Raw genomic sequence first — 23,094 nt, 5'->3', positions numbered from 1 at the left:
TTCAAATATTCCTACTGCTGCCTGTGCTCTCAGCTGCCTTCCCTCAGTGACCACTGCCAATAACCTGTGTGTGAGGAAGCCACTGCTGAGGTGAATAAAAGTTGCACCATCCAGCTGAATTCTTGTACATTAAGTTTCTACTCAATGTGATAACGGTGATGACCCAAGACAAGCAATGGGATAAGAGCAAACAGCATTCTACAGTCTGGCCAAGACTGACACCTTTCCATTTGGCAACGTCGTGGTTTTAGCCAAATCACTGCAAGTCATGGCAGAAGCCTTCATGCTGAAAATACATGGCTGTATGTTCAGTGATGCATATTATATTTAATTTTTATGTCTTGCTCATTAGCAATGCTAATGTCTTGCTCATTAGCAATAATATCCCAAAATTATCTTAATTTTGTATCTTAAAAATACTCCAAACTCTCCTAGGCATTAGAAAATACCAGAGTAGTGAAGTGTCTTGCCCAAGACACCAGGGCAATGACAGAGTAAGGAGTAGAGCCTGGAGCACACATACATCTTCAAACCACCCTTTATGTTACATTGCTTCCCAATTTAGTGCCCCAACTGGTCTAGCCATGCACAGTCCTCTTAAGCATTCTTGAGTTTTCCCTCATGTCATTTCATAGAAATTTCTTTTCACCTGAAAGGTGAAAAGCCTGATGAAGGAAATATTTCTTACTCCTGTTATTAGTCCTTTTTTTCCCCCAAAAATTCAGTGCACAGACCTGAAATTTTATATCACTTCTTGGAATTGGCCCTCTGGGCCCCACAGGCCTCCTTCACCCACCCTGAATATTCACAGCACAGCCCCGTGGTGGCCCAAGGTGCCAGATACACAAGTGCAACTGCACCAGGAGAGCTCTCTCCAGGGGCCACAGGCCAGATGACAAAGAGCCAGGGAAGGAGGTTCATAGCTGAATGTCTTTGCCCAAGGGAAAGCAGACCAAAGAATACAAAATGTTGGCAGAGGGCATGTTGCCCTTGATTGAGCCCCCGCTGGCTGGAAACCCAGAATTAACAACAACAACAACAAGAAAATTAGTAAGGCTTGCCAGCTGGGGAGAGACATCTGGCTAGTGATCAGAGGGGCATGTGAGTCAATTAATCCATCTCTGAGCTGGATTAGCACATTGAAACATGCTCCCCTTCACTGCTGCAGAGGGACCTGTTGAATGAGCTGTAAAGATGAATGGAACTAAAGAAATTTCATTTAGATGAAGAAAAATGGCTCTGAAGTAGTGAGTGGGTGGTTTTTACATGCCTTATGTGCTGCAAGAATTAAGCACAACTCAGAGAATTTAGGGCATGAAGCAGCCATTTGGATACAAAAGCTCTTGCATTTAAGGTCTCATGGATTTAAAATTTGTATCTAGATATCTGCCAATTTATTTCTCAAGATTATAGCATATCCAGGAAAAAAGATACTAGAGTTTAGGAAAAATAACTCTTTGAGTCCATTCTTTCATAACTGGGGTAAATCAAATTACTGTCTCCACAGTAGCTATTCCTGGGCTCTTTTGCTATTATACGGAATGGCAGGACTGTTGCTCAAGGGTATCAGGCTGCATTTAAATATGGAGAGATTGAGACTCAGTCTCCACCTTCTCTGTCATTGCCGATCAATGGGACATGATCTTCTTAAACACTTTTCAGATCATCAGAGATAGGACCTGAAGGGATGACTTTGGTCACTGAGTTCAGTTCTTGCTGTCATGAACCATCAGGTCATATAATCCCTTCTTTGGAATTCTTCAGCTACCTCTTAAATTTTGCTTTTTTGACTGTTATTCCTGCAGTCAGAAAGCTTTTCCAAAACTTCATTCCTCTGCTGTTTAGAAACTTCTTTATAATTTCCAATGTCTGTTTATTCAGGACCAGGTTACAGTCATTTGTTCTAATTCCAGCAATGTCTTTTAATCCCCTCCCTTCTGAGTACTCAGACCCCTGAGGTGTCTGTGCATAGCTGTCAAAAACTTCAGCTTTCCTTTCACTAAGCTAAACACGTGAAGCCACATTGTTTCCCCTTAAAACAGTCTCATCAGTCCACTGTCTTTTGTAGTAGTCCTTCTTTATACCTCTACCTACTTCAATTATTATTTTCACAATAATACATGGATTGTGTACAAGCTTCAAATGGCATCCTGTGCAATGGCACCAACACCACCTTATACCTGCAGAAAATACCCTTTCTGTCTGTACTCTGGAAGTTGTATTCACTGACTGGAGAGCTTTCAACTTTAGGAAAGTATGAGGAGTTTCAGTTAGCACCTGGAAGCTTATACTTGAGACCTCATAGGAAAAGGCTCATGAGTTTTCCCAACCGGGAGATGGTGCCCAGGGACAATCTTGACGCAGCTATTAGCAAAGCAAATTGAGTGCTAGGATGCATCAGGCAAGACTTCTCTAGCAGAAGTGGTAAGGACTGTCTTTTTGTATTACTAATGAGCTAAACAGTGCCAGTGAAAAGACATTGACAATATAATCCTGATTGCCCATACTGAGAAATTGCTTGAATGGTCCCTGGAGTTCTTTTGGGATGTGACATTGTTCTGAATAATTCATAGACGTGTGGAGACTTAGCACATAGTGGGGATCATTTACCAGATACATTTACAATGTGGGCCCCTTTCTCAGAGGCTGGCAGAGGCCAGCTGGATGAGTGCCCACCACTGTGGGCCTAATGATCTCATTGCCTCAGAACGGTCCCACAGAGGTTTACTTTATGAGACCAGACATAGCTATGCATGGGTGCAGCTTCTCATGTGAAGGACTGTGCACAGTTCTGAACATCTGTACTGATGGCAGAGGAGCTCAAAGATTGCAACTACAGCTCCTAAACAGTGACAGACATGAGAACATGACCGTATCATTTAAAGGCTAAAATAGTCTCCAGCCATGGAGTTTTGACCAGTATAACTCTCCCAAGACAGCTCCTGGGAAGAGGTTTGAGACTGTCTTAACCCCAGCAGTATTCACACCAGATCTGTGGGATGGGACCTTCCAGTTCTGGAGCTCCAGAGGTTTTCTCTGTAAAGGCCATCTGTCAGATGGTATCCAGACCAGAGTGGTCCATGACTATTTGCTAAGATCATTTCAGCCAAACTGAAAGGCTCAGATGTAGTGAAGAACTACCTTGTTGATCAAAAGAATCCAGAATTAACTCTATGAGAGCAGGAAAAACTGATTTTGAATGCTTTTGAAAAATCTCCTTTATACTAAAAGAGAGCTTTATGTACACAAACTGTCCACAGCCCCTGGGAATTTGATTCTCAATTCCTTTAACTGGAGCATATCAAATAATTTCAGCTGTCACATGTCATGTCTGAGAGACATGAGCTTTGACACAATACGTGTCAAATATACCTTCAAACAAATGCAACACTTCTCTGGGAGGTAATGACAATTGCTGAGCATGATTTCCTTCCGAATAAATATGAAAACTCCATAGACATCAGTCAAAAGAAATGAATTATCCTTGAAGACATTTCATAAGAATCACCTTCTTTCCTCTCTCTCTGCTACCTCTCTCCTCCCTCACGGAAAATGCCAAAGTGGATAAGTTCAGGGCTTACCTCTCTGAAAAACAAGGGGGCCTAGAGTAATGAAAGCCCAAGCCAACAAACATCTGTACATAACTAGGGTTGTATGAAGTTGACAGACATCTTGTCACTATTGCTACCATGTCACTCAGTGTCCATTACCAGCTATTGACTCTTGTCCAACACAGACAGTCCCAGATATAAAGAGGGAAGGACTCTCTCTTGGTGTGTGTATGAAGCCTATTGCAGTGAGCATTTCACCTCTTTAGGACCCCTGCTTATACTTACACATTTCTTAAAATACAGTATTTGTCAGAAATTCAGTTACATCCTCAGAGGAACCAGGAAGGAAAGCAGAAGAATTTCTCCCCCTTTCTCTTTAAATGCAATGAAAAGACTCAAACCTTGTCCCCAGTTTGGAACCTGTTCAGATCAGAGATCCAACAAAGCAAACCCCTCTTTTTTAAGGGACCATCAACAGTTCATTCAAAAGGAAATCTAATTTAAAAAGTGATCATAATTAGATACGTGTACTTGAAAATAAGAATTTCAACAAGAAATGCAGTTAGATATCAATAGAAGACAATCTAAATTTATGGACTTCATAAATACGTCCAAACTTACTCTCAAAGCCCATGAAAATGGTGAAAGGACTCCAACATTTTTCATATCACCAGTGGGGAGTATGAGACTTACAGGGAGGGAGAAATGTCCCTACAGTCACACTTGACAGAGAACTATGAATTCTATTGAGATTTCATGATCAGCAGATGATAAGTTAATCATGATGAGAGAAAAGAGTCAATTAGGACAGCTCTAGGAGCATGAAATAGATGTAAATATCCCATTATACCCATTAAGCAATATTCCTTCAATATGGCACAGCAAGAGACACAGGGAAAAGACCAAGGAAAGACAAGCCTGGCCAAGCTGGTTGTCACCTATGCCAAGTGCAATCTTATAAGTGCTCCAGCAAACACAAACCACCAGCAGTGGCCATCTCAGAAGTGAGAAGTCCCTGATTCAAGAAGTAAAAAACAAATGGGTGTTTTAAATTCTTCTGCAAACTTCCCTGACTTTACTTGTCTCTAAAGGAACCTGTGTATTCTAAAAAGAAAGTGCTCTTTAAGAGAGATTTTTAGCCTTTTTGATAGGATGTTCAGCAGAAACTCTGGGAGTATTAAAGGAGTCTTTAAAGCAGATTGCCTGCCTCATTCAGCTGTGTCAAGAAGCTGATCCAAAGACACCCAGGAACTTTAAAAGGTGCTGGAGCTGGCCCATCGGTTTCTAGTACTAATAGGAACCAAGCTGTTAGTGTTTTTGCATGACATCCTGTAAGGAAAATCACTGGCATTTGGCTTACTCGGGAGATTTCACCATCTGTTATTGTAGGCACCCAATAATGATACAAAACACAAATAAGCTAAAAACCCTAACAATCCGTCAAATTTAGTGAGGTCTTAAAATATTCCTGCACAGGTAGAGAATTTTGCTGGAGGAGAATCAACAGAGCAACGGGCTCAATTACATCCGAGTTTCCTGTGTAAGACCTGTCAAGCAACTCCTATCATCACGTCTGTAAGTGAGTGTGAGTAATGGGTTTTATTTAAATTCATGTGGTGTTTGCTACCTACACCCAGACAGATAATGAACAGATAGCAGAACAATGATCATCCAGAGGCCATCACTTAATTCTTGTTTTATTCTGCAGCTTGCCTGCCTTCATCTGTCTTCCCTTCTGAAGAAGTAAGCACGTTCCTTCTGTCTCAGATGGAAATGCAATGGCTTATTATGCATTCATCACAAGTTTTCCATTTTCCATCCAAAATCATGACAGTGATACAAATATGAAAGCCCACAGAATTTGTTTCCAAAAGCATTCAGCTCCACGCATATATGTTTAGCTTTCTGCAATTGAATTTCTTATCCCCCAAAACACACAGTCAACTTCCTTCTAAGTAGCAAATATAACATTTAAGGAGTTTATTTGCCTTACCAAAAACAATAGGTATTAAGCATGGTGGTAAGGGCAGAGCATCCTACAAAATACTGAAATTATCTGTTGGCTCGCTGCAGTTCTATTGATTTAAGAAACACAAAGGGAATATGCTGAACAAGATGAGGGGGGACACTAAGTAGCATCAGGTGAATGCGGTAGTAAAGCATCCTACATACTCTCATCACTGTCAGCTTCCCACAGGACAAAAATATGTGTTCAGCCCTGAAAACTATGTCCTTCCAATTCAAGTATTGGTACGCATTCCTTGCCTTGGCTATCTGAATTCCTTTGGGTTTAAGGAGGCTGTCAAAGCCTTACAAGTGTGAATGCTGTTGTGTAAGTAAAATTAATGACTCCTTTTCTGCTTCCCATATTTTAAAGCTTTAAATGACTCTTATTGCTGGGGAAAAGATGAGAAGGAGCAGAGGGGCTGTCAGGATGGAATTGTAAGTCTTTTGGCATTTAAAATCTTAGACCTGATTGACCTCATGACAGTGCTTCAGACCAGTATTTATCTTGGTGTTGTAAAGCAAGCAAACTACCTTTACCCAGGCATGAGTCCCACCATGCAATCTGCTATAACTAACTGGGGTATGAAGCTCAAGTGAAATGCTCCAGTCAAGCAAGTAAACATTGAAAAACAAACAAAAACATTTGCATTTGAGGGAGTATTAAATGTATTTATCATCTGCCCTCTGAGTCTGTGTAAGTGCTGGAGTAAAGAGACAGTAATATGAATAGTTGTAACTGAGTTATTAAATAAAATGGAAATATATGAATAATTAATACTAATAATAACTAGTGCTTGCCTGACTGGTATATGCTGAGGTTTTAGCTGGTGCTTGTCAAGGCATGATACACTAAGGGTCGCTTGGGGAGAGGGCTTCCTTGTTGCCCAGATCCCCCAGCACACCGTGGGCTGCAGCATGAGCTCTGGGCTGCTATTTTCAGTGCAGTGAGGAGTTCCCAGAACCACCCTGCTCATGGCTGTAGGATGAAGCCTGGCTTCAGAAATCAGAGCCAGCCTGCCAAGCACTCTGCCTACAGTGTCTGTCTACACCTGGGCCCTGGCCCAGGGGAATTCAGACTCAATAGGCGTTATTGACACCCTCATATTTCAGCTGGCTTCCCTGCTCTTCCACACAACCATTAGAAAGGCTCTCCAGATAGCACTTTGGAGCAGCAGCCAAACCCAGATTCTCTGAAAATCCCATGGGATTTTCCTAAGGAACTTTCATGTGCCCAGAAAGGAGAGTGAGCCCCAGAAAAACTGCTGACTTAGGATTTTTTCTCTATGTGCTAGCAGCAGAGAGATGACCCCACATGCCCTACTGAATGGTCCTTCTACCAGTTCTTTTAGAGGGAGCAGGTGATATAATTCTCCAGAGAGTATCTCCTGTTTTACCAGCACGCCACTAGCTCCTGCTTTACCTATCGATATACTCTCTCACAACCCAAAAATACCTTTCCTTGCAAGATACGTCACAACACTCAAGTTAGGTCTGAGGCATGGTGCCAGCTGAATGAATCTATCTAAAGCCTGGAGATCATGGGATTCATCCAATGGGGCCAAATTTCTACTGCCATCAGAGGCACACCTGATTTACCTCCATGCAAAGGAGAACAGAGTGTACTCACTGACCCGACTGCCGTTCACTGCAGGAGCGTGTAACGCAAGCATTAATCCTTAGGACACAGCTGCAAGGTCACAAAGTAATATTATCTCTATTTTCTATAGGTACAAAGAGCCAAAGACAGATGAGACGAGAAACAGATTTCATTGTGCTGGTTTACTTTGTAGACTGGAGTCTTTCTAACAGTTGGAAGGGAATTTTGTGTATTATATTGTGAGCCCAAAGCCACCTCCAAAAAAACAAAAAACTCATGTGCTTTAATGAGTCAAGTGTGGGAAATATGTGATGTACATGAGTTTTTCTGAGATTTGGGGTAGTCAGTATTTAAATTAGATGATTGTCATACAGTCAAAAAGTGCTGAAGGACACCTTCATAGAAAATGCCAGGGTTTGCTCCTTCTCATCAACAACACAATGAGTATTCAGGGCACTTTAAGTAGTTCTGACCTATTATCATAGAGCTCTTTTCTCTTGGTTCTGCTGCTGGCTATGCATTTCCCCATTGAAATTAATTATCTTTATGGACAAATAGCTTTGTAAAGGACTAGCACTGTGGCCATAGTTGTCTAGTTTAAGTGAGGCAGCACTGGTAAAGAGAAATGGCAATTCAGTGGATGTTTTTGAGGGGAAACAAATTGGCTTTGGATGATGAAGACCTGAAAAAGTGTTTTGGTAACCTAAATGGTGTTTACTTTTTGCAGCTGTATCAGTCTTTTAACAGGAGCCATTTTTTTCTTGCGTATGGACTAGGCTGTACTGAAGGTAATACCCCATTGCCTACAGCTTCATGTTCTCTTCATTGTTCTTAGACATTCATCATCTCTGAGAGTTTTATGCTGACACTGGGAAAGAAGCAGTCTTTGCTTCTTCTGCCATTGATTCAGGCCATACTTTGTTTTCTCCACAGCTTCTCATTGCTAAAATACAGGGATGGCATCATACCCTGTAATAAAGGGATTTGTAACTGTGGGGAAATAAAAAATCTTTTTTACCCATTCAGCTGCTGAAAAGGAGAGACCTGTTCATAACTCCACAAAAAAAAAATATTTCTGAGCATAAGGGCTGGGTGTTCAAAACAGAGAAGTAACCTAGAGAAAATTAGTTGTTTTGTGGGTTTACTTCCCTGTTGCCTTGCTGATCCATCTGGGACACTCTTGGTCTCTGAGTGAAGATCATGCCATTACTTTAGACTCACAGTATGCACTGAAGCACAGCTAATGCTCTCCTGTAATTGCTTCCTGAATGCTGAAAACAGCAACAAAGCCCACATGCATGCATGCACATATATGCTCACCACTATGCTTAGGCTGATGGAAATTTTATAAACTGCTAACCCTGTCTGGAACTGTATTGCTTCCAACCAAACAACAGCACATTGATTTGGGAAGCAGATCTAGGAGTCAAAAATGGGTTCTGTGAAACAGCAGGCTTAGCAGCTGAAACCATCAAAGCTCTGAGCCTCCATGCTGGCCAGATGATGAGTTTTTAATTTCTTCCCTGTGGGTCCTGAGATGCAATAGATAAAATAGGAAAAAATTCATAAGTCAGTACTGTTCTTTAAATGTAAATGGAGAAAATCTGCAACTTCTATCAGTAAAGATAGATCAATTGATATATTTCTGTGGACCTCCAATAGTTGTGTATCTCTCACATGCAGGTATCTATCAAAACTCTCAGAATTTCTTAGTACACCTACTCAAATTCCATATACTTTGTACTAGATGCATCAAATCAGAGAGGAAAGGAGGGAGGAATTTAATTTTACACTTGAAAAATTATGGATCTTTCATTTCTATGGCTCTCCACATTACACTCATATTTAATTTAAGTTCTTAAGTGGTTCTAAATAAGCTTCTAAGATTCAGTTTAAGCACAAAATATTCATTCAGGATGAATAAATAATTCTGAATAGCTGGAACAAGAGAACAAAGAGGGTTTTAACATTAACAATGGGACAGATCCATCAACAAGATAACTATGATTGACACAAATGGAGCCTCTTTCACTGGTACTTGATTTGGCCATTGCATTAGACAGTTTTATTCCTTGTGATTACAGTCCTAGCTCAAAACAGTCTGTTCATACAAGAGAACACGTAGTTCAAGTTTATAATACCCCTGACTCACTGAACCAGTGGACCAGACAAAAGAGTCATGTTGGTAACGGACACAAATTCTTGAATTTATCTTGAAAATTTTAAGTTTTCTCTGTCTGTGGTACCTCTTGTTAAATTTTTCAAATATTTTCCATCATATGATTGTCTCAAGCCCTAGGTGAATGGAAATGTAGGGTGTTTTCTGCTTGAGTTTCAGTGTACAAATAACTAGGGAGAAAGAAGCTGCTGGCACGAAGAGGGGGAAGGCTTGGAAGAGGAACACAAGGAGGTCGCAACTGGGAACAAGGAGTGGGATACACCTGAGAGCTGCTGAGGGGCTGAGCTGAGCAGTAATCAATGAAAGGAACCGTCCACAGACTGAAGAAATGGAACTTTCAGCATTTAAAATGCTATTGTAACAAACAAACTTCCTGCATGCCAACACCCTGACTGCAGTGCCAAGTTAACTCACCAAGTTCATGCTGGACTAACTGGGGCATGCTATGAAGATAATAAGAGCATTTATCTGTCATGAATGCAAGCTTATGGATTGATAGATCATTTGATCTGTATGAATGTATTATGGATTTGCCGTTAGCTTTTATCTTTAGCCATGCTGACAGAATCAAAAAACATATTTATTACACTTGGTGGGTTTTAATCGACTTTGCATTTTCCTGTGAGTAGAGTTGGAACACAGATAATCTGCAAAATACACTGACAATCTTCCAGTTTATTCTGGTTTATTCATATTTTTTCCAAAAAAACAGCCAAAGAGCATATCACAGATGTATCCGCCTGTAAATGCGTTACATAAGATTAGAAGGAGAATAAACTAGCATTAGCCATAGAAGAGAGAAAGATGCAGTGCAAAAAAAGCTTATCCTCTGGGCTTGATGAAGGAAACAGCTCAAAGCTAGCAAATCAATGATCCCAGAATGAAACCGAAACACTGCCCACAGAGAGGATGGATTTGCAAAATGTGAGTTCTCCCTATTTCATATGGTATTGCTCCTACTCACAGAGGAGGGCATTTAATGCTAAGGCGCAAGGTTTGATACTACCAGGGCATGATAACATCTAAATAATGTGACAGAGGGACCAGTCCTCTGCTATACTGAACATCTGAGAGAATGTAGGAGAGTCCATCTTATCTAGATTTCTTTGTTGTTGATGTCTCATGTGAACTGAGTGATGATATGTGGATTCCATCAATACTGTCAATAGAATGTAGGGTGTGAATCAGCCTAAAATAGAAAGGACCTCAGGGTTCTGGTGCACAACAAGCTGTCCATGAGCTAACAATGTGCCCCAGGAGTCAAGAAGGCCAATGATATCCCGGGATGCATTAGGAAAACCATTGCCAGCAGGTCCAGGGAGGTGATCCTGCCCTTCTACTCACCCCTAGCAAGGCCACATATACATACTGTGTCCATTCTGGGCTCCTCTGTACAAGTGAGACATGGAGAGGGTACAACAGAGGCTACAAAGATGATAGACTGAAGCATCTCTCTTACAAGGACAGCCTGAGGGAGTTGAGCCTGTTCAGCCTTGCAGGAGGACAAGAGGCAACAGGCAGAAACCGATGCACAAGAAGTTCCACCTGAATGTGAGGAAGAACTTCTGTCCTGTGCAGTGACCAGGCACTGGAACAGGTTTCCCAGAGAGGGTGTGGAGTCTCCCTCACTGGAGATAGTCAAGAACCATCTGGATGCAATCCTGTGCCATGTGCTCTGGGATGACCCTGCTTGAGCAGGGAGTTTGGACCAGATGATCCACTGTGGTCCCTTCTAGCCTGACTGATTCTGTGATTCTGTGAAATGAGTTGCATGCCAACAACTTTTGGCCATGTTGGCCTCACTGACTAAATGAGAGTCTGAAGAGTCCACTCCATGCAGAAAATTCCTTTGTCCAGTTCTACAGTCCCTGGTCACTGTCCATGGAGAAAAACAGATACAGTAGTGTGCAATTTATTTCATCCTATTGTAATGTCTAAAGTATATTAGATGAATCACGTTCTGTAACTGACAAATTCTGAGAATAAAGCTGTGCTATTGGCTTACGTAACAACAGGGGAGGTGTAAAAGTTAGAGCCTGGTACAATGCAAGGATAGAGGAGTTCTCGTAGCATGCTCTGATCTTTTGAAGGCTGTTTTTCTAAGGAAATAGGGCTTATGCAATTACATTAACTGCCAATTCCAATAAAGATTGAATGCTAGCCAGTGTCAACAAAATCGTACAAAATACATTTGATAATACATAATGTCTTCATTTGAAGACATTAATTTCTTACAGGTTTCCTTTTGAGGAAAGGAAGGTGGCTGAAAAAAGGAATGAAGAATGAGATTAAAATCCCTTGATAAAGAAAGGCGGAAAAGTGAGCTCAGCCACATAGCAAACACCAAAAAACCCCCCTGCAGGAAACCACAGGCAAAGAGGCTTTCCATAATTAGGCTGTATCACTATTGTAACCTATCTTACATCAGCTGGAAACTGCCAGACAATGTATCTGTCTTGGAAAAAAATAAAATGCCCTGGTCTTATACTATGTCAGAAAGAAAACACTCAAACTGGAACACAAATGTCACCTGGGGATAGCCTGTGTTTGACTGACATCACTGAAAGCTTGGCTCTGAATTCAGCAAACCCTGATGTCAGGCCTTGCAGACTTGTTTTAGATAGGAAAGCTACAGGTAGGGCACAGTCAAAGCAGTCAGTGGCTTATCTATACCAGTGAGAATTCCTCTGGTCAGGAGTACTGGCAATCTTTGACACTTTTTTATTGCAAATGAAGATGTCACTTCTACAACCCACTAGGATGTACTAAAATCATGCAGCCTGTGATAAGAGTAGGCTGTTACTCAAGTGTTGTCTTCATTTTATATTGGAGAGATGCCATAGGATTTCCCATTTTAAATATTGTCACCTGTTTCACAGGCCTCTCCTGTTTTCCATGTATATTTTTTCATTCCTCTGTGGAATAGGAAGAGGCAGAAGATGTTGGCCATGCTGATTTTGCTTTCCTGAGAAAAAGGCAGCTAGGCCTGAGCCATGAAGGGAGGGTATTTCACTGCTTGATGCCAAACTTAATGTGCTAGTCCTAAAAAGCACATAAGGTCATTCAATTTAAAACTCAGGGAACTGAAGTTCTTTGTCTCTGCAAGATGTCATGTAGCTTAAAGGTCTAGGATGTTGTCAAACCTATCTGCCCTAGAAACTGAATTTCAAAATTTCCCCTCAAATTCTTTCACATTTCCATGCTTGTGTAATTCCCCTCTTCCCAGGCACTTTCAGTGAGACCCCCAGAACTTGTCCCCAGGCTCAGCAACACCCAGAGCTGCTGCTCAGCTACTGCTGGAGCAGAACCACATCCAAGGCTGCTGTTTGCTTCCTGAATTTTCTCCTTGCTCGAAGATACCTCTGCAGTTCATCACGTGTGATGTAGGGCCCTTTGCCTCCCAGAGCCATGGCACTGGCACGTGGAGTAACACCACAGCCCCAGGAAAAAGAGACAATCTCCAGAGACAGTTCTTCTCCATCATCTTCCTCTCCATGAAACAAGCCATGGAACTGGAAGAATATGCCCTTGAGGGGAGTGCACTCTGGTTCACAATCTGGCATGTACAATTCCTAACCTACTTTTTTTTATGCACCTGGTCTTGTGGTTTCTCAGCTCTCATTTTTCAGTCACTGCTTGACAGGAGAATTTGAGGCAATTATCACAAAATGGCTTTCATTGCATGCTCACTGCCATGTGGATGGCTCTGCCTTCCTGTGGTCAGTAGAAATGCTGGCAGACATGAAGTTTCTGCCTGATCAAAGCCAGAAAGTACAAGCAAAGCAATGAAATCCTCACCTCTGGTTCAGTTTCGTTAATACAACTAGTGACTCTTGGCCAGTTCTTGAATTCTTTAATGGGATTGTTATTCATTCATGCTGGCCTCGGTGAAATTTGGGATACAAGTATTAATCTTAGATTGCAATGAGAACTGTAATAACAAGAGAGCTTGTTATTAGAAGGCACACAGGCCACACAGAAAGAATATCCAGTCCTGATTCTCCCAAAATAAATCAGATCTAACTCCTCCTGGAGTGAGGTAGGAGTACATCCTTACTGTGGACTGTACCTTCCAAGAAATAATAAGCCTCTATGCAAACATCCATGCAAAGCATTTTTAACTCTTCCTTGACCAAAACTCTTTGTCTGCCTCTAGTGAGGAATGAAAGGAGCACAGTTAAGACCTAGGCTCATCCTGTTTAGCTTTGGGTTCCAAAGAAGGAACCTCACTTTAGATGTCTAAAATTAGACATGAACTTTCTCTGAATAGTTTTTGGCAATTTTGTGCTTTGTCCAAAGCAAAGGATCATCGTCACAGAATAACCATAGAATGATTTGTGTTGGAAGAGGCTTTAAAGACCATTTAGTTCCAACCCCGCTAGCAAGCCCGTCCAACCTGGCCTTGAACACTTCTAGCAATGGGGAGTCCACAACTGCTGTGGGCAACTGGCTCCAGTGTCTCTTCACCCTCATGGCGAAGAATTTCTTCTCTAGATCTTTTGTAAATCTACTCCCTCTCATGCCCTTCTAAAAAATCCCTCTCCTTGTAGACCTTTCATCTTGGCTTGTATAAGATGTGGCCATAAGTAAGAACACAGGACAAAATTTGCAGAGGTTTTAGAAAGACATGAATTCACTAGGAATCGTTGAGGTTATTCATGCTTGTCTTTCCTCTACTTTGTCACTGTGCCTGAGATTTGGCACCACAGAGAAACTCCTTGCAAGGAGAAGTGTCACAGACATGCACTATGCTTTATCCTACAACTCAGCTGGGCCTTCATCTGCCGCCAGATATGCTGATGCAGAACACTAGCACTGTTCCAGATACTCTAAATAGGGCCTGTGTCTTTCCTTCCCTTCATTAGCAAGAATTCCCTGCTCACACTACCAGGCCATGAATTATTCTGGCAGAGGTTTTGAGGACCAGGCTGGTTGGACTGCAAATTCAGTTCTGTGGCCGATCAGATGGCTGAAAAGCCATTTACTGGCAGCACAGAAAAGAATAAAGACAAAGCCAGTGTTAGAGAAAGCTGTTTCCTGCACCGTGCTGGGCAGAAGGTGACAGACTACAAGTGGCAAGGTCCCCAGGGTGTCCTGAAGCAATCAGTGAATAGAGCCACAGTGGACCATGGAACCATGCATGGCTTTACCCAGTGTCGCATCTCTTCTTTCATTAGTTGTGCTAAATGCCTCTCTAAATTTTGAGTTAAGCTGTTGTTGCCATAGCAATGGCCATTTAGAGTGAGAGAATGCAGTGAATGTGTCGGGGGTGTGAGGTTCTGGCTCTCCTCATAAAAATATATGTCTGCCTGTACATACACTGCTGTGGAGCTGCATGAAAGGAGCCAAGCAAGCAGTTTACATCAGATCTGAGGGAGGGACAGGTGGTATGGGAAGAAGAGAAGCTTGGTGCAGGTTGGAGTTGTTTGTTCCAGGATGCCTCTGCAAAGAGCTGAGTACTAAACTGAGATGAGCCTGAGTGGTAACTGACATACATTTCATTTCTTAGCAATAGAAGTCACTCCCTTGGTCAAGACAAGGCATGTTTGTTGCTGCCTTCATGAGATAAATCTTTGCAGAAACAGGAAAAATTTGCTTTCTCTGGTTTATTTTCATTGAAAATAACCCTTGCTGCTAGCTCTTTAACAGGAAATGCTTTTCAGCAATCTACTCCCACTGTTTATACAAGTTTATTTGCCAGGGCACAGGCTGAAAAAAAGTCAATAAATAATGCAGGCATTATATTACCTAATTTTAGATCCACTTCTAAGATTTTTCAACACTCCTAGCACTAGCATTTTTAGTGGTCACAGCAGGAGAGATTCAGAACTTGTAAGGTTTACTCCTCACTTCATGCCACCTCTCTGTGGGGTGAGGAAACTGTTTAAATAGTTACAGCTAGGGCAAGATCTTGCCCACATCCCTGAGCCTATTTCCCTGAGGATTTTGGCAGAGGTCCATCTTCCTCTGACTAAATTTGGCTTATGTGTGGAGTTAAGCATCACCTTGATCAAGTTCAGGCAGCGTCTGAAGTGTTTTGGGAATTCTCAGCCTGAGAGTAAGATTTAGATACCTGATGAAGAAGAGCAGTCCATTTGTGTCACTGGCTGGGCTTCAAATTCTTTCAAAGTCCCACATTTGACTGATTGTGAGCAGCCTTTTTAAAGTCCATAAATTCATAGCAGGGCATCCAAGTTTCATAATGTAGCCATAAACTTTTGTGACATACCTTGTCCCTCCATGAGTCCAGACAGGGTCATGAATCAGAATTAACATTCCAGGTTCCTGTAAGAATACATGATTTAAGCTTTGAAAACAATCTGGGGCCCAAAAGAAAGACATAAATGTGAGTGTTTTTGAAGTATAGCTCTGTATTTGCCTGTTTCTCAGTAAATAGAAGCCACCAGCTCCTGCTCCCTATTGGTGACATTACCTGCATCTAAGGACACACCTAGTGCATGGCAGGTCTGAGAGACCGAGGATATTGTTCCCACTTCAGGGGTACTTGCTGGTGGAGGTAAGTTACTCTTGTGCCTTTCTTTGCTGACTGGAAAAGAAAAAGGCAAAGGCAATCTATCAGTCAGAAAACTCCATAGGCTTCAGTAGTTTACTGATTTACAACAGCTGCAAATCAAATTCTGTAAAATTTTTAGTACAACCCAGTTCCCATAAATAGCTAAGGGCAGCTTTTGTTTCCAACAAACTTCTCAGACTTTTGTGATTAAAACTATAAAGGCAGTAAGCAGAATTCACAATCAATTATGTTTTATTAATGTTTTTTTAATACACGCCACAGCCCAGTAATCATGAAGCTGTTCAACAGTGTTGTTCTAAAATCAGCTAATAGGAGGATGTAATTTGTGGCCGTCTCTGCTCACTTACAAAACACTTGCTCCGTTAATTGTGATTTCACACTCGGCTGAATGCTGCAGCCTGGAGGTAACATTCATGTGATGGAAGAGTTACCCGTCTGGACTCTGGGGGGGGAGGGTGTAGACGGAGGTGGAGGAGGGAAGGATCGTTTCAACAGAGGCTACTGTTGTTAAATTTTTAATCTTTTTATGTTCAAAAAAAAAAAAAAAAAAAAAAAAAAAAAAAAACAAAAAACCTAAACATCAAAAAGCTACAATCCACTGCTAAACAGCTCTTTCTTTAAAAACCTGAACATTCATTCCATGTTTTGATCCCTTTCTAATGCTTTGTGTTGTTACCAGGAACACGACAAAACAAGTGACCAGTAGGTGAAACCCTGTCTGTGTAATCAGGCACCTACCTTGACCTCAGATTGTAAATGCTAGGTGAACCAGTCTCCCCGAAGCAAGCGCCTACATGTTCATTGGAAATAAATTCATGCCTTTGGGGGGTCCCAGTGTCTTTTTTAGACCAGAGTAGGCAGGAGATACTCCTGGAGGAGGTCAAAAGTGCCTAAAATGTTGCGATATGTTACCGAGCAAGTTAGGCACATGGAATCTCATCACTGGACCGGCAGTGGTGATGAGACAAGAGTTCAGCCTTCCACAGCCACAGGCAAGGCAGCAGCTCCTGCTCTGAGGTGCTTGCAGTGAATATGTCAGAGGCAGAAATATTGCCTCGATCAGCAAATGAGAAGAGCCATCTTAACTTGGAAAATTTCCAGCTGAGTGTTTGGTACTGCTGTGGCAAACTGGCAGATACAGCTCAGACCAGACAGGGATGGGAGCACCAACCTGGTAAGGTTTTTATTTGACTTATCACTAAATCAGGGTGGGGAGAAGCAGCCACAGAGGGGACTTTGCCCACTGCTGGTCATCAGCTTTGCTATTTCAGTTTCTCCTATCCTAACCAGTAATGTGGACAGCACCAAGCCAGGTTTGAATGCTGCTATTGGGGGTCCAAGCCAGGATTGCATGCCATCAGAGCAGGCTGGGTGGCAGCAGAAGTCACCCCACATACAGACAGAGACAAGAAAGGGTGCACACTCTGCTGCTCTGTGAGTCTGGTGTGACTCTGAGGCTGGCTGTGCTGCCAGCCAGACTGAGCCTCAACACAAACAATAATGACAAAGGACTCTCTGCCCTCCACATATGCAAAGGCTCAGCCATATTTTCTGTATTGCCACAGTGTGAGGAAAACATCTTGGCAGAATGGCAAGATTGAAATCTGGCAGCTCACTCTGGAGTGAGCCCAGAATGCCCAGGCAGAGCACCTCGGCTGGAACACAGATTCACGGGGAGATCCAGCCTCAAGAAAAACCCTGCAGGCATTGCAGAGAGCTGAGAAGTGATTAGGAGCACAAAGCAGCAATGATCTCTGTGTGGGCAGAAAAAAATAGATGCTTAAGAATCAATTAAGAGGGAGAGGTTAAATACGTGTCTAAAGACTAAATGCACAGATACTCCTCGGGGGGCTATACTTTGGATGGTGTTAACTTCACTTAGTTAAGCCTCACTTGCATTAAGCACAAGTTTTAAAGCTTCTCTTAGCTAAATATTTCATCCCAGGACATGACACTGAAAACATCATGGTTTACTTTGAGCATACTCCACACTTATGCCATCACCTCTCTCACCCAACATTTGACATTGCTGACCTTAGCCTGGTGCTGGTGTTCCCACACCACCTAGCAGGAATAATTGCTGTGACATCCACAGGTCACAGAAGCCAGCTGTTCCTTTGTCCCCGAAGGATTTATACTCCCATTTTTCTTTTCCATGTCTTTCTGGGACCACACGTGAAGGCTGAGACTAAAGTCAACTACCATACAATCAATAAGCACACAGCACTTGCCTGTTCATTGCAGTCACTGCTGGTGGGCTTTCAGCTGTCACCAATGCCTGGAAGAAATAGCAGATGGACAAAAAGCAGTAGGATTCAGCTCAATCCAAAGAAGACAGAAGGAAAGATGGTGGGGCTTTCAAAGGTCTAACCCTGCATTACATCAAGATCATTACACCACAAACTGTCCAGATGGCACAAAGCCTCGGGCTCACAGCTGGACTTCTCAGTGCACTTGGATATACTTACTGTCAGAGCAGGGAGAAACCCTAACGAGTTCGGAGCCTGCCTGGCCTCACCCAGAGCTCTGCCCCTGGTGGTCTGCTCATTGTAACTCCCTCTCCTGAGACCGAGCTCACTTTGGAAGGACTGAACCCGTGCCAAATGCTCTCATGTATTTTAACAAGTAACAAAGACCCATATTTCCACACCATATTAAGGTCCGGTGATCTTCAGGAGCTCCTTGTTCCTCACCAGGCTAAATTGATACATCTAGTTCTAATCTAAAATTTAGTTATCTGATATCTGGAAACTTAAAGAGTAATACGCAAGAGACATCTGTTTTCCTGCATGATTAATATTTTAATTTTTTTTTTTTTCTGAAACAGGATATCATAGATCTCTGAGGAGAGGGCTGGGCATCTGCTGTATGTTGACATTGTAGAAAACATAAAGCATCAGATGTTGATGCTCACACAGTACAAACAGTAACACAGTGTTCTGAATTTTTCTTCTTGTTCTACAGTAACAAAATACAAGTTTTTATTTTAGGACTGGTGATTTACTTCTACACTGACATATAATCTCTTGCTTTATATGTCTTTATACTGAAATTTCTCGTAAATTTTTAGGGTTTTTCAAGCTCTTTTACAATATACTAGGCATGACATGAACTTGTATGGTTTGTAGCCTCATGCTGCTGGTAATTGCATTAATTAATGTTTTTCCTGTATGGGTTTTCAAAATTAAGTGAAATTCACAAAATCACCTACTTGGAAAGCCATTTTTGTCATTTTTCACAAGGAAAGAAAAAAAATCTGAGTTACAACAGCAAACATTTAAATTGAAATTTAAAGCACTTTGATTAATTTTCAGCAAAATTATATGTCACCAACTGATTAACATTTCATGAAGGAACTTCTCCATTTCCATAGAAGAAATTTACTTGTTTTCTCCACCTCACCACATTTTCTGCAACTTTTCCCGGGTTGGTTCGTTTCTTTGTTTTCTTTTATGTCCTGATTTAAGCTACCAGATTTCAGCCAGCCAAAATCAGGATGTGAGCAATTTGTGTGCTTGGCACAGGTCTATCACTGCAAGGTTTGGGTTCCTTTACAAATATTTCTCTTCCAGAGGTGACGACATCTCTAATTATAATTGGCAAGGAGACTCAAGCTTGTCTATCACTTTCTTTCTGATTAAATAACACATGCTATATTTCAGTGTAGTTCTCATCAGGCATTAAGGTCAAGTTCTGCTAGGGCACATATAAATGTGATGAATGTGTTGGATGATCTATGCTACTGTGCAAGTTCTCCATGATCTCTGAGAGAAAGAAATCTTTGCATTCAGCTTCTTGTGTCAGTCTTGAAAGATGCACCAGAATTTTGAGATGAATTGGAATTGTTTTAGATATTTGCTTCCCTAAGATGAAATCTGGAGGGCACAGCAAGGGCTTGGGGAAAGATACTTCTCTGATGGGTGACCTTTGAGAAAGATCTATTGATGAAACTATTAGCTTCAGTATTTGTAAAATGCCACAAGAGCACAGGTGTGGTGGGAACCTCCTCTGTGACCTGACACTGAGCATGGTTCTCCTCCAAAGAAAGTTTACAAAGGACAGCAGGTGATACCGAGTTGACATATGGCTCCAGGCACCACAGTAACACATTATAGTTCTGAATAATGCAGTATAAATCCTCAACTGCCAAGGGGGAGCCACCCACAACAAAGCTAAACATAATCTTCTCCGGCACCCACGTCAGCTCTTCTTTGTCAGGAAGCTGCATAAAGAGATGAGCCCTGCAAAACACTGTGAAGGGGAACAAATGTGGGAAATTTAGGATATAGCACATGGTAGGGAAGAGAGGAAACCTCTCCAGAGTTTTAGCCCAGTCATGTAGATTGTCCCATTCATTAGTTAATGGTGTTGAAAAATAGCTAGGCAATCTGAAGTGCCTCAGCTCTCAGTAAGGCTTCCCATTCTATTCTTATAACTGGAAAACTAGAAAATGCATGGCTGCTGGGTGCTGGATTGCCAGTACCAAGCATTGGTGCTGGTATGATGGAAGGCATGAACAAAATTGTCACTGATGTATGAGCAATGAGGTTCAATTTATAAGTCATCTGGCTAAATGAAAGATTCAACTGCAATTCTCTTTGGAGTTCGACACCTATGGAAAAACAGACTGAAAATGCTTAGTCTGATAAGAATTCATCTCTGAACCAACAGCACGGGTAGACCTACTCCGTGAGCTGCAGAGAGAAGGCCTGGAGAGGACCAGAGCTGCCATGTGAATATAGCCCTGAAAGAGATTTAGTTTTGGAGATGATAACAGTGGGATACTGAACACAGAAACCCCAGACATTCTTTCTCATTTTAGTTGCTTTCGTAGAAGCAAGGATGTGCCCATCCTTAGTAAATAAGCAAACTTGCACCAAGAAACAGTAAATTTGTGCAATCAACTTTTCACAGACAGATAAATAATCCACCAAAACTGATGATTCAGATGTAGAGGGAAGTAGATTTTCAGTGAGAGCAGCAGAGCTGCTATTATACACAAGTGAGTTACTTTCACTAAGGGAAGTGCTGACAGTATCCCCCAAGGGCAGGTGTAGCTTCCCCCTGTGGACTTTTGGTGGTGGAAAGAGAAGGAGCTCTGGAGTGCCAAATGAAGATGTTTCACAAGCTGAGTGCTTCTGGCTAAAGTTCAGATAGAGCAAAGCTGGCAGAAACCCTCTGATGCAGACATGGAAACTTTTCTCCTTCAGCCTGTTTATTTTTCATGTTGATATTTACATTGCTTCTCCACCCAGGGTCTACTTCTATTTCCACCAGGGAGCCAAGGGCTATAGGGCAGGAATGTACATATTTTAAGTACTAACAGTACTAAGTACTAACACCTAGAACAACACAACCCTGCCTGTAGCTGATGTTAAAACTTTAAATATAAACAAAATATAAAAGAACTTCTGCTTGATCAGCACAGACTTCTTTTTGAAATACCCCAGAAACATGCTTTTAGTAGAAGATGGTACTGCAAAAGCCAATTGGAGTGGTCAGTATAGTGAAATCACTTCAGGAAGGATATGATCAGTGGTATCTTCACCATGTTTAAGAGGAGGAATACGGGCTGTATCAGCTGGAATAGGTATGAAATGTTTGTATATATAGTCCTGAGTTACGCAAGCTGCAGAGAAAGCATGTGGGAGGTGCACACCAGAGAGAACAGGAGAGGAACTGCGCTACAAGCCCATCTCTGTGATCTGCTTTAAAGTAGTCTTCACATACCAAGATGTCTGTTCAGTGTCACCATAGTGACACTGCTCACTGACCACCCAAATCTGTCTCAGATTCCCTCAGGAGTCCCACTGCTGAGAAACCCTGGAGACATCCATCCCTCACAGCCCAGAAGGGAAGCCTCCCCTGACAAATCAGCCTTTGCATTAATGGCTTCACTCCCACCCTCTGCTCAGCATCCCTGGTCCTCAGCAGGACATTGCAATGCCACTACACAGGCAGCAATGCACAGGCTGCCAAGTCTGATGAAGGAGAAAAGCATGTTTGATACCCTAAGCTGTGTTTTTGTTTACTGTCTTCCATTTATAAAGAGAGGATTTGAACACATAAAATAGGATGCTTTTCCTGGGAAGCAGGACTCTGCATCTGTGGTGTCTCCCTGCAGTCTCAAAGCCCCTGTGACAAACTCAGAACTTCACAGGCATTGCCCTGGGGAGGGTAAAACAATTGGCATGAGTGGGTGGCCCCCACCCATGGACGCCCCTTACCAAGCAGTGTGTCCCCAGATAGAGCAGGATTGTGGGGATGAGTCATTTGTGTTCTCCAACCCAAATGGGGTTCCCACCACCTCCTCCTTTCATATCCCTAGACACCTTCAACAACTTGACCAGTGTTGTCAACACAAAGTGGCAAGGAAGAAACAGTGTACTGGTCATGCCTGTTCCCAACCCTCAATTTCTCTGATTGCCCCTTGACTTCTGCAGGGACTGATCCCTTGCTGTGCCATCACTGATTCCAGTTTCCCTCAGCAGTACCACTGTAACAAGCTTAAGTGACAGAACACAGAAATCCTTTGCATTCTTTGCTGGGGAAATCAGTTGTCCATGTGCAATGTTGAAATAATTTTCAGTACCTTTCTGTCCTTTCTTGCTGCTGTATCAGAGACACACAGATTCCTGAGACACGGAGGAGATGCAAGGTGAAAGGCAATGCCATTTACAGAAACCAGAACCTATGAAACAGTCAGGGAGATGAGAACATCCTCCCTGCTGTTGAGGGTAAATCCACTGTAGCTCTAGGTATGTCCCAGGACAGTTTTAAAAAACCTTATAGAGAGCCACATTTTAAAGCCTTTTCTTTGGGTAACTCAGTTGTTCTTGGTCATGTTGAAGGGCTGTTGAAAGCAGATTGTTTTAATATGACCTTATAAAAGACTCACATAAAAGCCAGAAGGTTTATGATTAAGGTATCAGAGGAGCACTGAGAAAGATCAAAGTTTGATTCTTGGTTGTGCTGATGACCTTAGCTAAATCACTCAGGAACAAGCTTGGAAGAACTTGTTTAGGAAGTTTTTCAGAATCGGTGCCTCAGTTGGAACCAGGGGGTTCAGGGCACAGTTGACCTTTCCAATGTTTGATAGTGATTGTGAGTGCCAAGCAAATCAAAATCTGAATTTAGAATCTTCTGAGAATTTTATCTTTCTGTACCTCTTTTTTGCCCACGTGTAAAACAGGGAAGACTTATATTTTGCCAATGTTATAAGGAC

General features: G+C 42.1%; 1 protein-coding gene across 1 annotated transcript in view; it reads left to right on the top strand.

The window, feature by feature from the left end:
* The window catches only part of GRM3 (glutamate metabotropic receptor 3), a 101,593-nt gene that overhangs the window by 32,467 nt on the left and 46,032 nt on the right, over positions 1 to 23,094 (top strand). The window contains exon 2 of the mRNA XM_069003830.1: positions 5,028 to 5,136. The gene's annotated coding sequence lies outside the window, so the exon portion shown is untranslated. The remainder of the gene's footprint in view (positions 1 to 5,027; positions 5,137 to 23,094) is intronic.

This window comes from Aphelocoma coerulescens, chromosome 1A (genome assembly GCF_041296385.1).
Source record: "Aphelocoma coerulescens isolate FSJ_1873_10779 chromosome 1A, UR_Acoe_1.0, whole genome shotgun sequence".
NCBI classification, from domain to species: domain Eukaryota; kingdom Metazoa; phylum Chordata; class Aves; order Passeriformes; family Corvidae; genus Aphelocoma; species Aphelocoma coerulescens.
This window is presented reverse-complemented; position numbering and strand designations above follow the sequence as displayed.